At 43.9% G+C, this 25,890-nt stretch overlaps 1 protein-coding gene across 1 annotated transcript in view; it reads right to left on the reverse strand.

Annotated features, from left to right (window-relative positions):
* LOC133558455 (KN motif and ankyrin repeat domain-containing protein 1-like) overlaps positions 1–25,890 on the reverse strand; it is a 61,092-nt gene that overhangs the window by 32,961 nt on the left and 2,241 nt on the right. The gene's annotated exons all lie outside the window — the stretch shown is intronic.

The raw sequence follows: 25,890 nt of genomic DNA on the forward strand, positions 1-25,890 counted from the left end.
TTTCTTCTTCTGCACATGTGATCCATCTAGGAACAACACACTTTATATCACTTTCTTCTTCTGCACATGTGATCCATCTAGGAACAACACACTTTATATCACTTTCTTCCTCTGCACATGTGATCCATCTCAGAACAACACACTTTATACCACTTTCTTCTTCTGCACATGTGATCCATCTAGGAACAACACACTTTATATCACTTTCTTCCTCTGCACATGTGATCCATCTAGGAACAACACACTTTATATCACTTTCTTCTTCTGCACATGTGATCCATCTTGGAACAACACACTTTATATCACTTTCTTCCTCTGCACATGTGATCCATCTCAGAACAACACACTTTATACCACTTTCTTCTTCTGCACATGTGATCCATCTAGGAACAACACACTTTATATCAATTTCTTCCTCTGCACATGTGATCCATCTAGGAACAACATACTTTATATCACTTTCTTCTTCTGCACATGTGATCCATCTAGGAACAACACACTTTATATCACTTTCTTCTTCTGCACATGTGATCCATCTAGGAACAACACACTTTATATCACTTTCTTCTTCTGCACATGTGATCCATCTAGGAACAACACACTTTATATCACTTTCTTCTTCTGCACATGTGATCCATCTAGGAACAACACACTTTATATCACTTTCTTCCTCTGCACATGTGATCCATCTCAGAACAACACACTTTATACCACTTTCTTCTTCTGCACATGTGATCCATCTAGGAACAACACACTTTATATCACTTTCTTCCTCTGCACATGTGATCCATCTAGGAACAACACACTTTATATCACTTTCTTCTTCTGCACATGTGATCCATCTTGGAACAACACACTTTATATCACTTTCTTCCTCTGCACATGTGATCCATCTCAGAACAACACACTTTATACCACTTTCTTCTTCTGCACATGTGATCCATCTAGGAACAACACACTTTATATCACTTTCTTCCTCTGCACATGTGATCCATCTAGGAACAACACACTTTATATCACTTTCTTCTTCTGCACATGTGATCCATCTAGGAACAACACACTTTATATCACTTTCTTCTTCTGCACATGTGATCCATCTAGGAACAACACACTTTATATCACTTTCTTCTTCTGCACATGTGATCCATCTAGGAACAACACACTTTATATCACTTTCTTCTTCTGCACATGTGATCCCTCTAGGAACAACACACTTTATATCACTTTCTTCTTCTGCACATGTGATCCATCTAGGAACAACACACTTTATATCACTTTCTTCTTCTGCACATGTGATCCATCTCAGAACAACACACTTTATACCACTTTTATTCTTCTGCACATGTGATCCATCTAGGAACAACACACTTTATATCACTTTCTTCTTCTGCACATGTGATCCATCTAGGAACAACACACTTTATATCACTTTCTTCTTCTGCACATGTGATCCATCTCAGAACAACACACTTTATACCACTTTCTTCTTCTGCACATGTGATCCATCTAGGAACAACACACTTTATATCACTTTCTTCCTCTGCACATGTGATCCATCTAGGAACAACACACTTTATATCACTTTCTTCTTCTGCACATGTGATCCATCTTGGAACAACACACTTTATATCACTTTCTTCCTCTGCACATGTGATCCATCTCAGAACAACACACTTTATACCACTTTCTTCTTCTGCACATGTGATCCATCTAGGAACAACATACTTTATATCACTTTCTTCCTCTGCACATGTGATCCATCTAGGAACAACACACTTTATATCACTTTCTTCTTCTGCACATGTGATCCATCTAGGAACAACATACTTTATATCACTTTCTTCCTCTGCACATGTGATCCATCTAGGAACAACACACTTTATATCACTTTCTTCTTCTGCACATGTGATCCATCTAGGAACAACACACTTTATTAGTTCACTGTTTATGCCAAGCAGGAACCAGACATTGAAACAACTTGACATCTTGTTGAATTAGGTCCTGACGTTGAGCAACTTAAATACAGCGTTGAGGTACACTCCAGGTAGTATAAAGTTTGGGTGTGACATCACACACACTCCAGGTAGTATAAAGTTTGGGTGTGACATCACACACACTCCAGGTAGTATAAAGTTTGGGTGTGACATCACACACTCTCCAGGTAGTATAAAGTTTGGGTGTGACATCACACACATCCAGGTAGTATAAAGTTTGGGTGTGACATCACACACACTCCAGGTAGTATAAAGTTTGGGTGTGACATCACACACACTCCAGGTAGTATAAAGTTTGGGTGTGACATCACACACACTCCAGGTAGTATAAAGTTTGGGTGTGACATCACACACACTCCAGGTAGTATAAAGTTTGGGTGTGACATCACACACACTCCAGGTAGTATAAAGTTTGGGTGTGACATCACACACACTCCAGGTAGTATAAAGTTTGGGTGTGACATCACACACACTCCAGGTAGTATAAAGTTTGGGTGTGACATCACACACTCTCCAGGTAGTATAAAGTTTGGGTGTGACATCACACACACTCCAGGTAGTATAAAGTTTGGGTGTGACATCACACACACTCCAGGTAGTATAAAGTTTGGGTGTGACATCACACACTCTCCAGGTAGTATAAAGTTTGGGTGTGACATCACACACACTCCAGGTAGTATAAAGTTTGGGTGTGACATCACACACACTCCAGGTAGTATAAAGTTTGGGTGTGACATCACACACTCTCCAGGTAGTATAAAGTTTGGGTGTGACATCACACACATCCAGGTAGTATAAAGTTTGGGTGTGACATCACACACACTCCAGGTAGTATAAAGTTTGGGTGTGACATCACACACACTCCAGGTAGTATAAAGTTTGGGTGTGACATCACACACACTCCAGGTAGTATAAAGTTTGGGTGTGACATCACACACTCCAGGTAGTATAAAGTTTGGGTGTGACATCACACACACTCCAGGTTCTCTAACATGAGTTTGGGTTTTTAGGGAATCAGTGACGGGTTTCAGCTCAGTTTAAAAAGATACCAGAATGAGTACTCATTTGTACTTAAACTCACCACTTCATGGACATTTGTACTTCAACTCACCACTTCATGGACATTTGTACTTAGACTCACCAATTCATGGACATTCGTACTTAGACTCACCAATTCATGGACATTTGTACTTAAACTCACTACTTCATGGACATTTGTACTTAAACTCACCACTTCATGGACATTTGTACTTAGACTCACCACTTCATGGACATTTGTACTTAGACTCACCAATTCATGGACATTCGTACTTAGACTCACCACTTCATGGACATTTGTACTTAGTTAGACTCACCACTTCATGGACATTTGTACTTAGACTCACCAATTCATGGACATTTGTACTTAGACTCACCAATTCATGGACATTTGTACTTAGTTAGACTCACCACTTCATGGACATTTGTACTTAAACTCACCACTTCATGGACATTTGTACTTAGTTAGACTCACCACTTCATGGACATTTGTACTTAAATTCACCACTTCATGGACATTTGTACTTACTTAGACTCACCAATTCATGGACATTTGTACTTAGTTAGACTCACCAATTCATGGACATTTGTACTTAGTTAGACTCACCACTTCATGGACATTTGTACTTAAACTCACCACTTCATGGACATTTGTACTTAGACTCACCAATTCATGGACATTTGTACTTAAACTCACCACTTCATGGACATTTGTACTTAGACTCACCAATTCATGGACATTTGTACTTAAACTCACCACTTCATGGACATTTGTACTTAGACTCACCAATTCATGGACATTTGTACTTAGTTAGACTCACCAATTCATGGACATTTGTACTTAGTTAGACTCACCACTTCATGGACATTTGTACTTAAACTCACCACTTCATGGACATTTGTACTTAGACTCACCAATTCATGGACATTTGTACTTAAACTCACTACTTCATGGACATTTGTACTTAAACTCACCACTTCATGGACATTTGTACTTAGACTCACCACTTCATGGACATTTGTACTTAGACTCACCAATTCATGGACATTCGTACTTAGACTCACCACTTCATGGACATTTGTACTTAGTTAGACTCACCACTTCATGGACATTTGTACTTAGACTCACCAATTCATGGACATTTGTACTTAGTTAGACTCACCACTTCATGGACATTTGTACTTAAACTCACCACTTCATGGACATTTGTACTTAGTTAGACTCACCACTTCATGGACATTTGTACTTAAATTCACCACTTCATGGACATTTGTACTTACTTAGACTCACCAATTCATGGACATTTGTACTTAGTTAGACTCACCAATTCATGGACATTTGTACTTAGTTAGACTCACCACTTCATGGACATTTGTACTTAAACTCACTACTTCATGGACATTTGTACTTAGTTTGACTCACCACTTCATGGACATTTGTACTTAGACTCACCACTTCATGGACATTTGTACTTAAACTCACTACTTCATAGACATTTGTACTTAGTTAGACTCACCACTTCATGGACATTTGTACTTAGTTAGACTCACCACTTCATGGACATTTGTACTTAGTTAGACTCACCACTTCATGGACATTTGTACTTAGTTAGACTCACAACTTCATGGACATTTGTACTTAGTTAGACTCACTACTTCATGGACATTTGTACTTAGACTCACCACTTCATGGACATTTGTACTTAGTTAGACTCACTACTTCATGGACATTTGTACTTAGACTCACCACTTCATAGACATTTGTACTTAGTTAGACTCACCACTTCATGGACATTTGTACTTAAACTCACTACTTCATGGACATTTGTACTTAGTTTGACTCACCACTTCATGGACATTTGTACTTAGACTCACCACTTCATGGACATTTGTACTTAAACTCACTACTTCATAGACATTTGTACTTAAACTCACTACTTCATAGACATTTGTACTTAGTTAGACTCACCACTTCATGGACATTTGTACTTAGTTAGACTCACCACTTCATGGACATTTGTACTTAGTTAGACTCACCACTTCATGGACATTTGTACTTAGTTAGACTCACCACTTCATGGACATTTGTACTTAGTTAGACTCACCACTTCATGGACATTTGTACTTAGTTAGACTCACCACTTCATGGACATTTGTACTTAGTTAGACTCACTACTTCATGGACATTTGTACTTAGACTCACCACTTCATGGACATTTGTACTTAGTTAGACTCACTACTTCATGGACATTTGTACTTAGACTCACCACTTCATAGACATTTGTACTTAGTTAGACTCACCACTTCATGGACATTTGTACTTAAACTCACTACTTCATGGACATTTGTACTTAGTTTGACTCACCACTTCATGGACATTTGTACTTAGACTCACCACTTCATGGACATTTGTACTTAAACTCACTACTTCATAGACATTTGTACTTAAACTCACTACTTCATAGACATTTGTACTTAGTTAGACTCACCACTTCATGGACATTTGTACTTAGTTAGACTCACCACTTCATGGACATTTGTACTTAGTTAGACTCACCACTTCATGGACATTTGTACTTACTTAGATTCACCACTTCATGGACATTTGTACTTAGTTAAACTCACTACTTCATGGACATTTGTACTTAGACTCACCACTTCATGGACATTTGTACTTAGACTCACCACTTCATGGACATTTGTACTTAGTTAGACTCACCACTTCATGGACATTTGTACTTACTTAGACTCACCACTTCATGGACATTTGTACTTACTTAGACTCACCACTTCATGGACATTTGTACTTACTTAGATTCACCACTTCATGGACATTTGTACTTAGTTAAACTCACTACTTCATGGACATTTGTACTTAGACTCACCACTTCATGGACATTTGTACTTAGACTCACCACTTCATGGACATTTGTACTTAGTTAGACTCACCACTTCATGGACATTTGTACTTAGTTAGACTCACCACTTCATGGACATTTGTACTTACTTAGACTCACCACTTCATGGACATTTGTACTTACTTAGACTCACCACTTCATGGACATTTGTACTTAGTTAGACTCACCACTTCATGGACATTTGTACTTAGACTCACCACTTCATGGACATTTGTACTTAGTTAGACTCACCACTTCATGGACATTTGTACTTAGTTAGACTCACCACTTCATGGACATTTGTACTTAGTTAGACTCACCACTTCATGGGGAGTAGTTTGGTGATGCACATTTCCACACCTCTTGATACTTTTTCAATGAAAGGTGAATTGAATTTGATGAAAATTCATGAGCTGCAGATAGTTCAGTCATTGATGGTTTCAGTGCAAAATAAGACTACATTTGCACACAAGTCAGCCCTGAGATAGAGAGCAGCCCTACGATGAGAACATGAGATAGAGAGGAACAGCCCTACGATGAGAACATGAGATAGAGAGCAGCCCTACGATGAGAACATGAGATAGAGAGCAGCCCTACGATGAGAACATGAGCTAGAGAACAGCCCTACGATGAGAACATGAGATAGAGAGGAACAGCCCTACGATGAGAACATGAGATAGAGAGCAGCCCTACGATGAGAACATGAGCTAGAGAGCAGCCCTACGATGAGAACATGAGATAGAGAGCAGCCCTACGATGAGAACATGAGATAGGGAGCAGCCCTACGATGAGAACATGAGATAGAGAGCAGCCCTACGATGAGAACATGAGATAGGGAGCAGCCCTACGATGAGAACATGAGCTAGAGAGCAGCCCTACGATGAGAACATGAGATAGAGAGCAGCCCTACAATGAGAACATGAGCTAGAGAGCAGCCGTACAATGAGAACATGAGATAGAGAGCAGCCCTACGATGAGAACATGAGATAGAGAGCAGCCCTACGATGAGAACATGAGATAGAGAGGAACAGCCCTACGATGAGAACATGAGCTAGAGAACAGCCCTACGATGAGAACATGAGATAGAGAGGAACAGCCCTACGATGAGAACATGAGATAGAGAGCAGCCCTACGATGAGAACATGAGCTAGAGAGCAGCCCTGCGATGAGAACATGAGATAGAGAGCAGCCCTACGATGAGAACATGAGATAGGGAGCAGCTCTACGATGAGAACATGAGATAGAGAGCAGCCCTACGATGAGAACATGAGATAGAGAGCAGCCCTACGATGAGAACATGAGCTAGAGAGCAGCCCTACGATGAGAACATGAGATAGAGAGCAGCCCTCTGATGAGAACATGAGCTAGAGAGCAGCCCTACGATGAGAACATGAGATAGAGAGCAGCCCTACGATGAGAACATGAGCTAGAGAGCAGCCCTACGATGAGAACATGAGATAGAGAGCAGCCCTCTGATGAGAACATGAGCTAGAGAGCAGCCCTACGATGAGAACATGAGATAGAGAGCAGCCCTCTGATGAGAACATGAGCTAGAGAGCAGCCGTACAATGAGAACATGAGATAGAGAGCAGCCCTACGATGAGAACATGAGCTAGAGAGCAGCCCTACAATGAGAACATGAGATAGAGAGCAGCCCTCTGATGAGAACATGAGATAGAGAGCAGTGACACAGCAGGAAGGGGCTGGGTATGTGCTGAAATGTCATGTGATGTAGTTTGTGTACAGGGAGGGGCGGCCATTACCGCCTAACCGGTGAGGGGGCGTGTCTTCATGTGGGCGGGGTGGACCCCTGACCAATGGCAACAGAGTAGACATGGACAGAGAGGAGCCTACTTTATGTAAGGGGGCGTGTCTTCATGTGGACGGGGAGGAGCCTACTTTATGTGAGGAGGCGTGTCTTCATGTGGACGGGGAGGAGCCTACTTTATGTGAGGGGGTGTGTCTTCATGTGGACGGGGAGGAGCCTACTTTATGTGAGGGGGTGTGTCTTCATGTGGACGGGGAGGAGCCTACTTTATGTGAGGGGGTGTGTCTTCATGTGGACGGGGAGGAGCCTACTTTATGTGAGGGGGTGTGTCTTCATGTGGACGGGGAGGAGCCTACTTTATGTGAGGGCTCCAGCCAACAGGAGGAGAATGCAGAGTGGAGTCAAAGAAAAGTGACATTTCAAACTAGCAGCTCTTCTTCTTCTTCTTCTTCTTCTTCTTCTTCTTCTTCTTCTTCTTCTTCTTCTTCTTCTTCACAACACACAATCAACTCTATGTTCATTGTGACAACAACAACAACAACTTCTTCTCCTTCACAACAGAAATGTGCATTGTGACAACAACAAAGAATGAACACAGATTATATATATATATATATATATATATATATATATATATATATATATATATATATATATATATATATATATATATGTAGATGTAGATGTAGATGTATGTGTATTTGTAGATGTAGATGTATATGTAGATGTATGTGTATGTGTAGATGTAGATGTATATGTAGATGTATGTGTATGTGTAGATGTATATGTATATGTAGATGTATATGTAGATGTATGTTTAGATGTATATGTATGTGTATATGTAGATGTAGATGTATATGTAGATGTATGTGTATATGTAGATGTAGATGTATATGTAGATGTATGTGTATGTGTAGATGTATATGTATGTGTAGATGTAGATGTAGATGTAGATAGTGAGGAGAAGAATGCTTGCTGCCTTCAGTGTGACAGGATGGAAGGAACACAAACTGCTCGGCAGCAGAAATAACTTGCAGAGCAGCTGACATTCCAGACGTGGCCACCACTTCCTCTCTAGACCCAAACTCTATTTTAGTTCAGGCCTGAGAAGGACAAAACCTCTTTTTCAACCTCGACTAGGAGATTTTTTGTTTTAACACACACTTGTAAGAAGTTTAGAAGATGAATGTGTTCAAGCACACACATTTTAATGGCACCTAGTGTCTGTGCTCAAGTCACTAACTACAGCAGGGCTCACTAACTACAGCAGGGCTCACTAACTACAGCAGGGCTCACTAACTACAGCAGGGCTCACTAACTACAGCAGGGCTCACTAACTACAGCAAGGGTCACTAACTACAGCAGGGGTCACTAACTACAGTAGGGCTCACTAACTACAGCAGGGCTCACTAACTACAGTAGGGCTCACTAACTACAGCAGGGCTCACTAACTACAGCAGGGGTCACTAACTACAGTAGGGCTCACTAACTACAGCAGGGGTCACTAACTACAGCAGGGCTCACTAACTACAGCAGGGGTCACTAACTACAGCAGGGGTCACTAACTACAGCAGGGGTCACGAACTACATCAGGGGTCACTAACTACAGCAGGGCTCACTAACTACAGCAGGGCTCACTAACTACAGCAGGGGTCACTAACTACGGCAGGGCTCACTAACTACAGCAAGGGTCACTAACTACAGCAGGGCTCACTAACTACATCAGGGGTCACTAACTACAGCAGGGCTCACTAACTACATCAGGGGTCACTAACTACATCAGGGGTCACTAACTACAGCAGGGCTCACTAACTACAGCAGGGCTCACTAACTACATCAGGGGTCACTAACTACAGCAGGGGTCACTAACTACAGCAGGGCTCACTAACTACAGCAGGGCTCACTAACTACAGCAGGGGTCACTAACTACAGCAGGGCTCACTAACTACAGCAGGGCTCACTAACTACAGCAGGGCTCACTAACTACAGCAGGGCTCACTAACTACAGCAAGGGTCACTAACTACAGCAGGGCTCACTAACTACAGCAGGGCTCACTAACTACAGCAAGGGTCACTAACTACAGCAGGGCTCACTAACTACATCAGGGGTCACTAACTACAGCAGGGGTCACTAACTACAGCAGGGCTCACTAACTACAGCAGGGCTCACTAACTACAGCAGGGGTCACTAACTACAGCAGGGCTCACTAACTACAGCAGGGCTCACTAACTACAGCAGGGCTCACTAACTACAGCAGGGGTCACTAACTACAGCAAGGGTCACTAACTACAGCAGGGCTCACTAACTACATCAGGGGTCACTAACTACAGCAGGGCTCACTAACTACAGCAGGGCTCACTAACTACAGCAGGGCTCACTAACTACAGCAAGGGTCACTAACTACAGCAGGGCTCACTAACTACATCAGGGGTCACTAACTACAGCAGGGGTCACTAACTACAGCAGGGCTCACTAACTACAGCAGGGCTCACTAACTACAGCAGGGGTCACTAACTACAGCAGGGCTCACTAACTACAGCAGGGCTCACTAACTACAGCAGGGCTCACTAACTACAGCAGGGCTCACTAACTACAGCAAGGGTCACTAACTACAGCAGGGCTCACTAACTACATCAGGGGTCACTAACTACAGCAGGGGTCACTAACTACAGCAGGGCTCACTAACTACAGCAGGGCTCACTAACTACAGCAGGGGTCACTAACTACAGCAGGGCTCACTAACTACAGCAGGGCTCACTAACTACAGCAGGGGTCACTAACTACAGCAGGGCTCACTAACTACAGCAGGGGTCACTAACTACAGCAGGGCTCACTAACTACAGCAGGGGTCACTAACTACAGCAGGGCTCACTAACTACAGCAGGGGTCACTAACTACAGCAGGGCTCACTAACTACAGCAGGGCTCACTAACTACATCAGGGGTCACTAACTACAGCAGGGCTCACTAACTACAGCAGGGGTCACTAACTACAGCACGGGTCACTAACTACATCAGGGGTCACTAACTACAGCAGGGCTCACTAACTACAGCAGGGCTCACTAACTACAGCAGGAGTCACTAACTACAGCAGGGGTCACTAACTACAGCAGGGCTCACTAACTACAGCAGGGGTCACTAACTACAGCAGGGCTCACTAACTACAGCAGGGGTCACTAACTAGATCAGGGCTCACTAACTACAGCAGGGGTCACTAACTACATCAGGGCTCACTAACTACAGCAGGGGTCACTAACTACAGCAGGGGTCACTAACTACAGCAGGGCTCACTAACTACAGCAGGGGTCACTAACTACATCAGGGCTCACTAACTACAGCAGGGGTCACTAACTACAGCAGGGGTCACTAACTACAGCAGGGCTCACTAACTACAGCAGGGCTCACTAACTACAGCAGGGGTCACTAACTACAGCAGGGGTCACTAACTACAGCAGGGCTCACTAACTACAGCAGGGGTCACTAACTACAGCAGGGCTCACTAACTACAGCAGGGCTCACTAACTACAGCAGGGGTCACTAACTACAGCAGGGGTCACTAACTACAGCAGGGGTCACTAACTACATCAGGGCTCACTAACTACAGCAGGGCTCACTAACTACAGCAGGGGTCACTAACTACAGCAGGGGTCACTAACTACAGCAGGGGTCACTAACTACAGCAGGGGTCACTAACTACATCAGGGCTCACTAACTACAGCAGGGGTCACTAACTACATCAGGGCTCACTAACTACAGCAGGGGTCACTAACTACATCAGGGGTCACTAACTACAGCAGGGCTCACTAACTACATCAGGGGTCACTAACTACAGCAGGGGTCACTAACTACATCAGGGGTCACTAACTACAGCAGGGCTCACTAACTACAGCAGGGCTCACTAACTACATCAGGGGTCACTAACTACAACAGGCATCACTAACTACAGCAGGGGTCACTAACTACAGCAGGGGTCACTAACTACAGCAGGGGTCACTAACTACAGCAGGGCTCACTAACTACAGCAGGGGTCACTAACTACAGCAGGCGTCACTAACTACAGCAGGGGTCACTAACTACAGCAGGGGTCACTAACTACAGCAGGGCTCACTAACTACATCAGGGGTCACTAACTACAGCAGGGGTCACTAACTACAGCAGGGGTCACTAACTACAGCAGGGCTCACTAACTACAGCAGGGCTCACTAACTACAGCAGGGGTCACTAACTACAGCAGGGCTCACTAACTACAGCAGGGCTCACTAACTACAGCAGGGGTCACTAACTACATCAGGGGTCACTAACTACAGCAGGGCTCACTAACTACAGCAGGGCTCACTAACTACAGCAGGGGTCACTAACTACGGCAGGGCTCACTAACTACAGCAAGGGTCACTAACTACAGCAGGGCTCACTAACTACATCAGGGGTCACTAACTACAGCAGGGCTCACTAACTACATCAGGGGTCACTAACTACATCAGGGGTCACTAACTACAGCAGGGCTCACTAACTACAGCAGGGCTCACTAACTACATCAGGGGTCACTAACTACAGCAGGGGTCACTAACTACAGCAGGGCTCACTAACTACAGCAGGGCTCACTAACTACAGCAGGGCTCACTAACTACAGCAGGGCTCACTAACTACAGCAAGGGTCACTAACTACAGCAGGGCTCACTAACTACAGCAGGGCTCACTAACTACAGCAAGGGTCACTAACTACAGCAGGGCTCACTAACTACATCAGGGGTCACTAACTACAGCAGGGGTCACTAACTACAGCAGGGCTCACTAACTACAGCAGGGGTCACTAACTACAGCAGGGCTCACTAACTACAGCAGGGCTCACTAACTACAGCAGGGCTCACTAACTACAGCAGGGGTCACTAACTACAGCAAGGGTCACTAACTACAGCAGGGCTCACTAACTACATCAGGGGTCACTAACTACAGCAGGGCTCACTAACTACAGCAGGGGTCACTAACTACATCAGGGCTCACTAACTACAGCAGGGGTCACTAACTACAGCAGGGGTCACTAACTACAGCAGGGGTCACTAACTACATCAGGGCTCACTAACTACAGCAGGGGTCACTAACTACAGCAGGCGTCACTAACTACAGCAGGGGTCACTAACTACAGCAGGGGTCACTAACTACAGCAGGGCTCACTAACTACATCAGGGGTCACTAACTACAGCAGGGGTCACTAACTACAGCAGGGCTCACTAACTACAGCAGGGCTCACTAACTACAGCAGGGGTCACTAACTACAGCAGGGCTCACTAACTACAGCAGGGCTCACTAACTACAGCAGGGGTCACTAACTACAGCAGGGCTCACTAACTACATCAGGGGTCACTAACTACAGCAGGGGTCACTAACTACATCAGGGGTCACTAACTACATCAGGGCTCACTAACTACAGCAGGGCTCACTAACTACAGCAGGGCTCACTAACTACAGCAGGGGTCACTAACTACAGCAGGGGTCACTAACTACATCAGGGGTCACTAACTACAGCAGGGCTCACTAACTACAGCAGGGGTCACTAACTACAGCAGGGGTCACTAACTACATCAGGGGTCACTAACTACAGCAGGGCTCACTAACTACAGCAGGGCTCACTAACTACATCAGGGGTCACTAACTACAGCAGGGGTCACTAACTACAGCAGGGCTCACTAACTACAGCAGGGCTCACTAACTACAGCAGGGGTCACTAACTACAGCAGGGCTCACTAACTACAGCAGGGCTCACTAACTACAGCAGGGCTCACTAACTACAGCAGGGCTCACTAACTACAGCAAGGGTCACTAACTACAGCAGGGCTCACTAACTACATCAGGGGTCACTAACTACAGCAGGGGTCACTAACTACAGCAGGGCTCACTAACTACAGCAGGGCTCACTAACTACAGCAGGGGTCACTAACTACAGCAGGGCTCACTAACTACAGCAGGGCTCACTAACTACAGCAGGGGTCACTAACTACAGCAGGGCTCACTAACTACAGCAGGGGTCACTAACTACAGCAGGGCTCACTAACTACAGCAGGGGTCACTAACTACAGCAGGGCTCACTAACTACAGCAGGGGTCACTAACTACAGCAGGGCTCACTAACTACAGCAGGGCTCACTAACTACATCAGGGGTCACTAACTACAGCAGGGCTCACTAACTACAGCAGGGGTCACTAACTACAGCACGGGTCACTAACTACATCAGGGGTCACTAACTACAGCAGGGCTCACTAACTACAGCAGGGCTCACTAACTACAGCAGGAGTCACTAACTACAGCAGGGGTCACTAACTACAGCAGGGCTCACTAACTACAGCAGGGGTCACTAACTACAGCAGGGCTCACTAACTACAGCAGGGGTCACTAACTAGATCAGGGCTCACTAACTACAGCAGGGGTCACTAACTACATCAGGGCTCACTAACTACAGCAGGGGTCACTAACTACAGCAGGGGTCACTAACTACAGCAGGGCTCACTAACTACAGCAGGGGTCACTAACTACATCAGGGCTCACTAACTACAGCAGGGGTCACTAACTACAGCAGGGGTCACTAACTACAGCAGGGCTCACTAACTACAGCAGGGCTCACTAACTACAGCAGGGGTCACTAACTACAGCAGGGGTCACTAACTACAGCAGGGCTCACTAACTACAGCAGGGGTCACTAACTACAGCAGGGCTCACTAACTACAGCAGGGCTCACTAACTACAGCAGGGGTCACTAACTACAGCAGGGGTCACTAACTACAGCAGGGGTCACTAACTACAGCAGGGGTCACTAACTACATCAGGGCTCACTAACTACAGCAGGGCTCACTAACTACAGCAGGGGTCACTAACTACAGCAGGGGTCACTAACTACAGCAGGGGTCACTAACTACATCAGGGCTCACTAACTACAGCAGGGGTCACTAACTACATCAGGGCTCACTAACTACAGCAGGGGTCACTAACTACATCAGGGGTCACTAACTACAGCAGGGCTCACTAACTACATCAGGGGTCACTAACTACAGCAGGGGTCACTAACTACATCAGGGGTCACTAACTACAGCAGGGCTCACTAACTACAGCAGGGCTCACTAACTACATCAGGGGTCACTAACTACAACAGGCATCACTAACTACAGCAGGGGTCACTAACTACAGCAGGGGTCACTAACTACAGCAGGGCTCACTAACTACAGCAGGGGTCACTAACTACAGCAGGCGTCACTAACTACAGCAGGGGTCACTAACTACAGCAGGGGTCACTAACTACAGCAGGGCTCACTAACTACATCAGGGGTCACTAACTACAGCAGGGGTCACTAACTACAGCAGGGGTCACTAACTACAGCAGGGCTCACTAACTACAGCAGGGCTCACTAACTACAGCAGGGGTCACTAACTACAGCAGGGCTCACTAACTACAGCAGGGCTCACTAACTACAGCAGGGGTCACTAACTACAGCAGGGCTCACTAACTACATCAGGGGTCACTAACTACAGCAGGGGTCACTAACTACATCAGGGGTCACTAACTACATCAGGGCTCACTAACTACAGCAGGGCTCACTAACTACAGCAGGGCTCACTAACTACAGCAGGGGTCACTAACTACAGCAGGGGTCACTAACTACATCAGGGGTCACTAACTACAGCAGGGCTCACTAACTACAGCAGGGGTCACTAACTACAGCAGGGGTCACTAACTACATCAGGGGTCACTAACTACAGCAGGGCTCACTAACTACAGCAGGGCTCACTAACTACAGCAGGGCTCACTAACTACAGCAGGGGTCACTAACTACAGCAGGGGTCACTAACTACATCAGGGCTCACTAACTACAGCAGGGCTCACTAACTACAGCAGGGGTCACTAACTACAGCAGGGGTCACTAACTACAGCAGGGCTCACTAACTACATCAGGGGTCACTAACTACAGCAGGGGTCACTAACTACAGCAGGGCTCACTAACTACAGCAGGGCTCACTAACTACATCAGGGGTCACTAACTACAGCAGGGGTCACTAACTACAGCAGGGCTCACTAACTACAGCAGGGGTCACTAACTACATCAGGGGTCACTAACTACAGCAGGGGTCACTAACTACAGCAGGGCTCACTAACTACATCAGGGGTCACTAACTACAGCAGGGGTCACTAACTACATCAGGGGTCACTAACTACATCAGGGCTCACTAACTACAGCAGGGGTCACTAACTACAGCAGGGCTCACTAGCTACAGCAGGGGTCACTAACTACAGCAGGGGTCACTAACTACATCAGGGGTCACTAACTACAGCAGGGGTCACTAACTACAGCAGGGGTCACTAACTACATCAGGGGTCACTAACTACAGCAGGGGTCACTAACTACAGCAGGGGTCACTAACTACAGCAGGGCTCACCAAGGTGGGCACCAGGTCGCCCGTAAGGACCAGATGAGTCGCCCGCTGGCCTGTTCTAAAAATAGCTCAAAGAGCAGCACTTACCAGTGAGCTGCCTCTATTTTTAAATGGTATTTATTTACTAGCAAGCTGGTCAACATTTTTAATTCTAAGAGAGACAAAACTCAAATAGAATTTGAAAATCCAAGAAAATATTTTAAAGACTTGGTCTTCACTTGTTTAAATAAATTCATTTATTTCAGAAAGACAATTTTAGAGAAAAAATACAACTTTAAAAATGATTTTAGGATTTTTAAACACATATACTGCAATGAGGTGGCGACTTGTCCAGGGTGTACCCCGCCTTCCGCCCGATTGTAGCTGAGATAGACGCCAGCGCCCCCCGCGACCCCAAAAGGGAGTAAGCGGTAGAAAATGGATGGATGGATAAACACATATACCTTTTTACCTTTTAAATTCTTTCCTCTTCTTTCCTGACAATTTAAATCAATGTTCAAGTACATTTTTTTATTGTAAAGAATAATAAATCCATTTTTATTTAATTCGTCATTTTAGCTTCTGTTTTTTTCGACAAAGAATATTTGTGAAATATTTCTTCAAACTTATTATGATTAAAATTCAAAAAAATTATTCTGGCAAATCTAGAAAATCTTTAGGATTAAATTTAAATCTTATTTCAAAGTCCTTTGAATTTCTTTTAACATTTTTGTTCTGTAAAATCTAGAAGAAATAATGATTTGTCTTTGTTAGAAATATAGCTTGGTCCAATTTGTTAAATATTCTAACAAAGTGCAGATTGGATTTTAACATATTTAAAACATGTCATCAAAATTCGAAAATTAATCTTAATCAGGAAAAATGTGTTTCTTTTTTTATATTTTTCAAAAAGATTCAAATGAGCTAGTTTTTGTCTTCTTTTTTTTGGTTGAATTTTGAATTTTAAAGAGTCGAAATTGAAGATAAACTATGTTTCAAAATTTAATTTTCATTTTTTTCCTGTTTCCTCCTCTTTTAAACCGTTTAATTAAGTGTTTTTTCATCATTTATTGTCTACAAAAAACCTTCCGTAAAAGGAAAAAAAATATACGACGGTGTGACAGACAAAAATACAATTTTTTTAAATATATATATATATATATATATATATATATATATATATATATATATATATATATATATATATATATATATATATATATATATATATAAGAGAGAGAGCGAGAGAGAGAGACAGATTTATTAAAGGTAAATTGAGCAAATTGGCTATTTCTGGCAATTTATTTAGGTGTGTATCAAACTGGTAGCCCTTGGCATTAATCAGTACCCAATCTGTGACGGCACCATTAATGCTGAAAGGTCCATACAGGTTTTGGAACAACATATGTTGTCATCCAAGCAATGTTATCATGGACGCCCCTGCTTATTTCAGCAAGACAATGCCAAGCCACGTGTTACAACAGCGTGGCTTCGTAGTAAAAGAGTGCGGGTACTTTCCTGGCCCGCCTGCAGTCCAGACCTGTCTCCCATGGAAAATGTGTGGCACATTATGAAGCGTAAAATAGGACAGCTCACCCCATCCTTGTTTGTGAAAGACTTAGCATTTCAAGGAAGCTGCTTTTATAGCCAATCATGGCACCCACCTGTTCCCAATTAGCCTGCACACCTGTGGGATGTTCCAAATAAGTGTTTGATGAGCATTCCTCAACTTTATCAGTATTTATTGCCACCTTTCCCAACTTCTTTGTCACGTGTTGCTGGCATCAAATTCTAAAGTTAATGATTATTTGCACAAAAAAACAAAAAACATTTATGAGTTTGAACATGAAATATGTTGTCTTTGTAGCATATTCAACTGAATATGGCTTGAAAAGGATTTGCAAATCATTGTATTCTGTTTATATTTACATCTAACACCATTTCCCAACTCATATGGAAACAGGGTTCGTATATACTGTAGTATCATCTAAGGTTGTACAGTATACCAGTACTAGTCAAGTACCGCAATACCAATAAATCATAATCGGTACTATACCACCTCTAAAAAGTACCGGCTCTATCTTTTTTTTTAACAGGCTTGACGGTGTGTCGTCGTCACCTGGTGACATTGCTGCTTTTAGGAACAGAGGAGCATGTATGGCAGCGCACACACACAGAGTACTTCCAAGCAGACACAGTGTGTAGACAGAAAAGCAGAGGAGCATGTATGGCAGCGCACACACACAGAGTACTTCCAAGCAGACAGAAAAGGTAGGATGGACACATTTTGGTGTAAAAAGTCAAGATAAAGGTGAAGTTATAACACTGAAACACCCTCAGGAAGAGCTGCTTTAACACATGGCTAACATCCCTCCACAGTGTTTTAGCTACTTCTAAATCACTAATCCTGGTCTCCATGGCAAAAAAAAAAGTACGTTTCTTGCATCTAACATTATCACTGGAGGATGAGGACTAGCTAAACATGCTTCACTACACACTGTAGCTCACCACCGTCAGAATGTAAACAAACACCTTTGGTGGATCTACACCTGACATCCACTGTAATGATATCAAGTATAGGAGTGTATCTAGTCGATACTACTATGATTACATCAATATTTTTTAGCTACACAAAATCTGTGTTCGTTTTTTTTTAATCAATATGATGTTTATAAAGTCAGTAAATACATGAGGACTTTGAATATGACCAATGTATGATCCTGGAACTACTTGGTATCCACATGATCCAAACCTAAATGTGTGGTATCATCCAAAACTAATGTCATGTATCAAAGAAGAGAAGAATAAGTGATTATTACATTTGAACAGAAGTGTAGATAGAACATGTTGAAACAGGAAGTAAGCAGATATTAACAGTAAATGAACAAGTATATTGATAATGCATTTTTACAGTTTGTCCTTCATAATGTGTACAAAATAAGCATTGCTGCAGTCAGGCAGTATCCAAGTAGTCCAACACGGAGAGAGTCAGGAGGAGCTACTATCCCCGAGACAGACATCAGACTACTCAACTGCACCGCTGATTAATACTCATCACAATTGTACAACAATCACTTTACTTACCACCCTAATTACTGGACTATTACTGACTCTTCATTCAATGACTGTAAATAATGTAAAAACACTTTACTTACCACCCTAATTACTGGACTATGACTGACTCTTCATTCAATGACTGTAAATAATGTAAAAACACTTTACTTACCACCCTAATTACTGGACTATTACTGACTCTTCATTCAATGACTGTAAATAATGTAAAAAGAAGAGTATAAAGAAGTCATAGTGTTCCATGACCTTTGTTCCTACTTCTGTCGCTACTCAACTGCCAAAGAACTGTAGACACCTTCATATATGTTGCTTCCTGTACTGTACATACTGTACATACTGTACATACTGTTACACTATTTCATCTTGCACTGCTACTATATTTGAGTACACTACTTCTACTTGTACCGATACATAACTACTCTAACTTATTGTCTTGTAATAAATGTTCATCAGAGCTATTCAAATGTTTGTATTTCTGCTATTTAGTGTGTTAGATTCTGTTTGTAGTGTTAGATTTACTATTTAGTGTGTTAGATTCTGTTTGTAGTGTTAGATTTACTATTTAGTGTGTTAGATTCTGTTTGTAGTGTTAGATTTACTATTTAGTGTGTTAGATTCTGTTTGTAGTGTTAGATTTACTATTTAGTGTGTTAGATTCTGTTTGTAGTGTTAGATTTACTATTTAGTGTGTTAGATTCTGTTTGTAGTGTTAGATTTACTATTTAGTGTGTTAGATTCTGTTTGTAGTGTTAGATTTACTATTTAGTGTGTTAGATTCTGTTTGTAGTGTTAGATTTACTGTTTAGTGTGTTAGAATCAGGTTGTAGTGTTGGATTTACTATTTAGTGTGTTAGATTCTGCTTGTAGTGTTAGATTTGCTATTTAGTGTGTTAGAATCAGGTTGCAGTGTTAGATTCCCAGTGTACACAAGATGTGAAGAGCATGCAAGAAAGCATGTGACTGTGGTTTAGTCTGCTTGTGACGATCAAAGTTGACTCCTTGATGAAAGTCTGATAAATGAGACAATATGTCACTGCATATGTCAGCAGACTAATTGGGAGTCTTTGTTCATTAACTTACTACAAAAAGAGAAGTCTGCTGACTATCTCATTTAACGACAACATGCTTCTTTCATTGCAACAATAAACAAATGTTTCATGGATCATAAGCATTTCTCTTCAAATAAAACCAATAATGAAATGTTTGGTGGTCTCTTTTATTCAAAAAAGTATTAAAAATGATCCAAATACATTTTGGTACTGGTACCGGTCCCAAAATGTTGGTTCTAGGACAAAACCTAGTACCTACATGGCTCTACTCGCTGTTTCTACTGGCAAAAGCAGGTACTACAACACATTTGGCTCTTTGAGTAGGGCCCCGCAATATGTTATGTGTGAATAGGCGCATGTCAAATATGAATGAATGAATGACAGCACGCTCCGTATACATTTTTACACAAACATATTCCTAGCCCCTCCCTGCTCTGTCACTGATAAGGATATAAGAGCAAATGTCCCTTCTCATGCACTGGTTTCAGAGCTATATGTAATGTTTGATCGTTTAATTACTGTTTGTTAAATGTGTTATTTTGCATCCAACATAAAGGTTATTAGGTCCAAAGCAGGCCTTTAATCCAATTGAAGGTTGAGTCAAATGCAGTAAACCAAACCTTTGCTGCAGTTATTTGCTTACCGTGGTCGATGACTTTTTGCCAAGTAGGAATTATTCATATAAATACAAATGTTTTATAGCTAGAGCATGAAAAACCTTCGAAATATGTTTTTCTCAACGCGTTGAGAGCTCTCTAAACATAAAATAACAGCCACTTAAAGTCAGGACCGGAGGCTGAGCCAATCAGCGGCTGCGACTATGACACTGCGGGCCTTGTGGTTGCTTTGTACTCAGGTGGGCTGCTTACCTTCCTTGTAAGTTCAGTTAGCACTTTTCATGCTTGAAAATGCTGGATTGGGGCCAACAATATGTAGAACAAGGGTCGGGAACCTTTTTGGCCGAAAGAGCCAAGAAGCCAAATATTTTAAAATGTATTTCCTTAAGAGCCATATAAGATGTATTTTTTTAACACTGAACACAACTAAACATGTGCATTTTTAACTAAGACCAACATTTCTAGAGTATAATAGGTCTCTTGTTCTTTGTAATAACATTGTTATTCTGAAGCTAACTGTGGAGGGGTGTGGCCTGCGGGCCTGCAGCGAAGCGGGGTGTTGCCAGGACCGGCCTCGAAATCAGCGACAGATGCGTAGACGGCCCACCTGGGCCTTTTTATCTATTCACCTGTCGCTCCGTTATAAGCAGCAGCCAGGAGGAGAGACAGGGTTGGAGCTGGAGCCAGAACGCGAGCGAGAACGAAAGAGAAAAATACAATTGCTGGAAAGCAACTGAGAGACTTATTGAAAAATAAAACAATATTGTAACCCTGAAACAGGCTCTCATGTCAGTGCTTGGTGGTCTGAAGAACAAGCCCCACACTAACCAATAATAAACAAATACCTTTTTACCATTAACGCAACTTCTTGAACATAAAAAAGCATGAGAATGTTTTATATTTTGAGCGTTATTTTTAACAGTGATTGCAATGTCAGCTCAGATTTATCCAAGAGACAGATGCAGTCATCAAAAGAGCCACATCTGGCTCGCAAGCCATAGGTTCTCTACCCCTGATGTAGAACATAGAAGAAAGGATGTGGGATGGAGTGAAGCCGCACACTTTGTTGGACGACTGCAGTGAGAAGATGCTTCCACACCAGGGTTAGAGATATTGGGGTGGAGGCCCTCCTAATAAAATGGACGACTGCAGTGAGAAGATGCTTCCACACCAGGGTTAAAGATATTGGGGTGGAGGCCCTCCTAATAAAATGGACGACTGCAGTGAGAAGATGCTTCCACACCAGGGTTAGAGATATTGGGGTGGAGGCCCTCCTAATAAAATGGACGACTGCAGTGAGAAGATGCTTCCACACCAGGGTTAGAGATATTGGGGTGGAGGCCCTCCTAATAAAATGGACGACTGCAGTGAGAAGATGCTTCCACACCAGGGTTAGAGATATTGGGGTGGAGGCCCTCCTAATAAAATGGACGACTGCAGTGAGAAGATGCTTCCACACCAGGGTTAGAGATATTGGGGTGGAGGCCCTCCTAATAAAATGGACGACTGCAGTGAGAAGATGCTTCCACACCAGGGTTAGAGATATTGGGGTGGAGGCCCTCCTAATAAAATGGACGACTGCAGTGAGAAGATGCTTCCACACCAGGGTTAGAGATATTGGGGTGGAGGCCCCCCTAATAAAATGGACGACTGCAGTGAGAAGATGCTTCCACACCAGGGTTAGAGATATTGGGGTGGAGGCCCTCCTAATAAAATGGACGACTGCAGTGAGAAGATGCTTCCACACCAGGGTTAGAGATATTGGGGTGGAGGCCCTCCTAATAAAATGGACGACTGCAGTGAGAAGATGCTTCCACACCAGGGTTAAAGATATTGGGGTGGAGGCCCTCCTAATAAAATGGACGACTGCAGTGAGAAGATGCTTCCACACCAGGGTTAGAGATATTGGGGTGGAGGCCCTCCTAATAAAATGGACGACTGCAGTGAGAAGATGCTTCCACACCAGGGTTAGAGATATTGGGGTGGAGGCCCTCCTAATAAAATGGACGACTGCAGTGAGAAGATGCTTCCACACCAGGGTTAGAGATATTGGGGTGGAGGCCCTCCTAATAAAATGGACGACTGCAGTGAGAAGATGCTTCCACACCAGGGTTAGAGATATTGGGGTGGAGGCCCTCCTAATAAAATGGACGACTGCAGTGAGAAGATGCTTCCACACCAGGGTTAGAGATATTGGGGTGGAGGCCCTCCTAATAAAATGGACGACTGCAGTGAGAAGATGCTTCCACACCAGGGTTAGAGATATTGGGGTGGAGGCCCTCCTAATAAAATGGACGACTGCAGTGAGAAGATGCTTCCACACCAGGGTTAGAGATATTGGGGTGGAGGCCCTCCTAATAAAATGGACGACTGCAGTGAGAAGATGCTTCCACACCAGGGTTAAAGATATTGGGGTGGAGGCCCTCCTAATAAAATGGACGACTGCAGTGAGAAGATGCTTCCACACCAGGGTTAGAGATATTGGGGTGGAGGCCCTCCTAATAAAATGGACGACTGCAGTGAGAAGATGCTTCCACACCAGGGTTAGAGATATTGGGGTGGAGGCCCTCCTAATAAAATGGACGACTGCAGTGAGAAGATGCTTCCACACCAGGGTTAGAGATATTGGGGTGGAGGCCCTCCTAATAAAATGGACGACTGCAGTGAGAAGATGCTTCCACACCAGGGTTAGAGATATTGGGGTGGAGGCCCTCCTAATAAAATGGACGACTGCAGTGAGAAGATGCTTCCACACCAGGGTTAGAGATATTGGGGTGGAGGCCCTCCTAATAAAATGGACGACTGCAGTGAGAAGATGCTTCCACACCAGGGTTAGAGATATTGGGGTGGAGGCCCTCCTAATAAAATGGACGACTGCAGTGAGAAGATGCTTCCACACCAGGGTTAGAGATATTGGGGTGGAGGCCCTCCTAATAAAATGGACGACTGCAGTGAGAAGATGCTTCCACACCAGGGTTAGAGATATTGGGGTGGAGGCCCTCCTAATAAAATGGACGACTGCAGTGAGAAGATGCTTCCACACCAGGGTTAGAGATATTGGGGTGGAGGCCCCCCTAATAAAATGGACGACTGCAGTGAGAAGATGCTTCCACACCAGGGTTAGAGATATTGGGGTGGAGGCCCTCCTAATAAAATGGACGACTGCAGTGAGAAGATGCTTCCACACCAGGGTTAGAGATATTGGGGTGGAGGCCCTCCTAATAAAATGGACGACTGCAGTGAGAAGATGCTTCCACACCAGGGTTAAGATATTGGGGTGGAGGCCCTCCTAATAAAATGGACGACTGCAGTGAGAAGATGCTTCCACACCAGGGTTAGAGATATTGGGGTGGAGGCCCTCCTAATAAAATGGACGACTGCAGTGAGAAGATGCTTCCACACCAGGGTTAGAGATATTGGGGTGGAGGCCCTCCTAATAAAATGGACGACTGCAGTGAGAAGATGCTTCCACACCAGGGTTAGAGATATTGGGGTGGAGGCCCTCCTAATAAAATGGACGACTGCAGTGAGAAGATGCTTCCACACCAGGGTTAGAGATATTGGGGTGGAGGCCCTCCTAATAAAATGGACGACTGCAGTGAGAGATGCTTCCACACCAGGGTTAGAGATATTGGGGTGGAGGCCCTCCTAATAAAATGGACGACTGCAGTGAGAAGATGCTTCCACACCAGGGTTAGAGATATTGGGGTGGAGGCCCTCCTAATAAAATGGACGACTGCAGTGAGAAGATGCTTCCACACCAGGGTTAGAGATATTGGGGTGGAGGCCCTCCTAATAAAATGGACGACTGCAGTGAGAAGATGCTTCCACACCAGGGTTAGAGATATTGGGGTGGAGGCCCTCCTAATAAAATGGACGACTGCAGTGAGAAGATGCTTCCACACCAGGGTTAGAGATATTGGGGTGGAGGCCCTCCTAATAAAATGGACGACTGCAGTGAGAAGATGCTTCCACACCAGGGTTAGAGATATTGGGGTGGAGGCCCTCCTAATAAAATGGACGACTGCAGTGAGAAGATGCTTCCACACCAGGGTTAGAGATATTGGGGTGGAGGCCCTCCTAATAAAATGGACGACTGCAGTGAGAAGATGCTTCCACACCAGGGTTAGAGATATTGGGGTGGAGGCCCTCCTAATAAAATGGACGACTGCAGTGAGAAGATGCTTCCACACCAGGGTTAGAGATATTGGGGTGGAGGCCCTCCTAATAAAATGGACGACTGCAGTGAGAAGATGCTTCCACACCAGGGTTAGAGATATTGGGGTGGAGGCCCTCCTAATAAAATGGACGACTGCAGTGAGAAGATGCTTCCACACCAGGGTTAGAGATATTGGGGTGGAGGCCCTCCTAATAAAATGGACGACTGCAGTGAGAAGATGCTTCCACACCAGGGTTAGAGATATTGGGGTGGAGGCCCTCCTAATAAAATGGACGACTGCAGTGAGAAGATGCTTCCACACCAGGGTTAGAGATATTGGGGTGGAGGCCCTCCTAATAAAATGGACGACTGCAGTGAGAAGATGCTTCCACACCAGGGTTAGAGATATTGGGGTGGAGGCCCTCCTAATAAAATGGACGACTGCAGTGAGAAGATGCTTCCACACCAGGGTTAGAGATATTGGGGTGGAGGCCCTCCTAATAAAATGGACGACTGCAGTGAGAAGATGCTTCCACACCAGGGTTAGAGATATTGGGGTGGAGGCCCTCCTAATAAAATGGACGACTGCAGTGAGAAGATGCTTCCACACCAGGGTTAGAGATATTGGGGTGGAGGCCCTCCTAATAAAATGGACGACTGCAGTGAGAAGATGCTTCCACACCAGGGTTAGAGATATTGGGGTGGAGGCCCTCCTAATAAAATGGACGACTGCAGTGAGAAGATGCTTCCACACCAGGGTTAGAGATATTGGGGTGGAGGCCCTCCTAATAAAATGGACGACTGCAGTGAGAAGATGCTTCCACACCAGGGTTAGAGATATTGGGGTGGAGGCCCTCCTAATAAAATGGACGACTGCAGTGAGAAGATGCTTCCACACC

This window comes from Nerophis ophidion, linkage group LG08, assembly GCF_033978795.1.
Source record: "Nerophis ophidion isolate RoL-2023_Sa linkage group LG08, RoL_Noph_v1.0, whole genome shotgun sequence".
Taxonomy (NCBI): domain Eukaryota; kingdom Metazoa; phylum Chordata; class Actinopteri; order Syngnathiformes; family Syngnathidae; genus Nerophis; species Nerophis ophidion.